Source organism: Atta colombica, unplaced genomic scaffold, assembly GCF_001594045.1.
Source record: "Atta colombica isolate Treedump-2 unplaced genomic scaffold, Acol1.0 scaffold175, whole genome shotgun sequence".
Lineage (NCBI taxonomy): Eukaryota > Metazoa > Arthropoda > Insecta > Hymenoptera > Formicidae > Atta > Atta colombica.
Genome location: NW_017259266.1, coordinates 848,756 through 851,099, shown reverse-complemented (window position 1 = coordinate 851,099; position 2,344 = coordinate 848,756). Strand labels below are relative to the sequence as shown.

The window sequence follows — 2,344 nt, the reverse complement described above, 5'->3', positions numbered from 1 at the left end:
ATAATACATTTGAATACTTAATGTTTAAGTAATCAATCAAATATATGTTTAAACATTAGGTGTAGTAAAAAGAAATTCATTATTTTTCCATTTAATTTTATGCAAAAATAATGGATTTCTTTTTACTACACCTAATATAAAACTTATAGTAATTCAAATAATATAATCTTCTAAAAGTATAGATTTTTTAATTTTAAAATCCTTTTTTAAAAAATTTCATGAAAAAGAAATTCATAGCGTTATAAACTATTATCCCAAATCAATATCATATATAAACATATCTAGAAAAATATAGAATATTTTAAAATTATTAATAGATATATTAATTATATATTATGCATTTATTATTAAGTATCAATAAACTTTTAGTAAATTAATATTACACGTAATTTTTAATTTCTATACACGTGTTTTGAAAAAAGAAATAGTTTTAATTGTAAAAAATTTTTTCAAAAAAATTAGAACATATTTCAAAATCAGAAAGTTATTAATAAAAGTTAAATTTAAGAATGTAGGTATGATATATAAACATTGCGGCTAGGATTAAAAATGTCGTGGACTTTGAACATGTTTTATTATATATTAATAAGCTTATTAATAAAATTAATGTAAAAATGCAAATTAATTATAGCGATTCCTTTCTTTAATTATGGGTATTGCATTATGAAAAAATTTTAGAGGTAATTTTTCTAATATTGTAGTTTCTATATCAATTAAGTAAGTTGATTTTAATCTTGATCCTTGTATATACAACCCTTTGTAGGACACTAGTGTACTGCTTTACTACTTCAAGTTTTTGATATATGGGTAATCAAAAGGGATCACTACACGGATAGTAAAATATTTTCATTACTTGAAAAAAACATAAAATAAGAAAAAATATGCATTTTTTTCCTAATAAAAAAATTCGTCTATACATTTCTTTAAGATAGAGTAGTCTTGCATCAATTATTACTCTGTTGAGCTGTTCTCATCTTTTGTCAAAATGTAATCTTTCTTGAAGGATTGATTAAAATGAGTCTGTTTCGCGCACACGCGATTTTTTATAGCGCAAGTTTTAACGACTCGCACACGCGAATCTGTTTAAGGAGTCGGCTCGATTTCTCATCGTGGAAATTCATTTTGGGTCACTCTCCAGCGACCATTCGCGCTCGGTCAAATGTTCCGCTCTCCACCCTAAGTTTTCGAAATACGCTTACCTTCCACTCACGCTCCACCGAAATCAGAAAAAGGCTGGCACTTCACCACTTCTGCTCCTAGCTACGTCGTCACCGAAACCACCGATCCCTACGTGATTCAGCGGCGCTGCATCAAACCGAGCTACCCATCAAAGATTTGAACTAACCGAGATTCCGTCCACTTGACTCTTCGCACTGTATTTCTCTATACCAGCGTTCAAAACTGGTATACGCTGTCGTTGATCGATAGGTGAACACAACGGGATTTAGGAACACCGATCAGGAGGAAATTCCCCTTCTTCCGGGAAACGAAGAGTTGCAAAGACTTCAAGGGAAGCTCTCGTCACTGTGCACGCGGTCCTTCTCTCGGGGGGTCAGGATCAGCGAGGCACACTTGCGTGTGAGTGCTACATATGTCCCCGCGATATCGCATATGCGTTCACGTAAGTCGTATACACCAAGTATTAAAATAAGTGTAGATGATAGATATCCCGCGCGTATCCGATATGTATCACGCGTGTGTACGCGCGTGCGATCAGGGCGTGCGTACGTGAGCTTACGGGTCCAACGGCCGACGCTGCAAGAATAATGTGCGGCGCGGTAGGCCCGCGGTTTAAGTATTGGCTAACCCAAGTGGGGTTAGCACGCGCGTGAGAGGGGCTGCATCACTGGGCCTTAGGTGATCTGCGAACCTCGCGCCGCGCTCAGTCAAGGTCGTTTCACTCAGGTGACCATCCAAGGGGAAGTGGAAAGGTATCTTCTTGACGGTGACAGACCATGGGCGTGAGATCCTTCGGCCAAGGTCACGTGCCGTTTAAAACTTCACTGTACCTCCGGTGAAGATCGAGGATGTCGAGAAGGTACCGGCGCGCCGGTATTGCAACTTCTTTTACATACACATTTTTGGTAATTGTCTCTTTCATATGACTTCGTATTTTCCTATATATATATTATCTTTATATATGGATCACACTTTTATGGCTTTCAATTAAATTAAGAAACGTGCAACGATGTGGATGCATCTAATAAATTTTATTTTCTCGTTAAAGAAAGAATGGCTTTGCTAAAAGTATTTAAAAATTAAATATTTAAAAATTAAAAGAATTTTGTGGATCTATTAAAATAACTATGTAGGACTTAAACTGATTGCTAGAATATAAAAATTT

The 2,344-nt window shown here is 35.1% G+C and overlaps 1 protein-coding gene across 1 annotated transcript in view; it reads right to left on the bottom strand.

Moving 5' to 3' along the window:
• LOC108686323 (elongation of very long chain fatty acids protein AAEL008004-like) overlaps positions 1-1,746 on the bottom strand; it is a 34,546-nt gene extending 32,800 nt beyond the window's left edge. Inside the window, exon 1 of the mRNA XM_018191583.1 lies at positions 1,200-1,746. The gene's annotated coding sequence lies outside the window, so the exon portion shown is untranslated. The remainder of the gene's footprint in view (positions 1-1,199) is intronic.
• Positions 1,747-2,344: the final 598 nt, after the last annotated feature.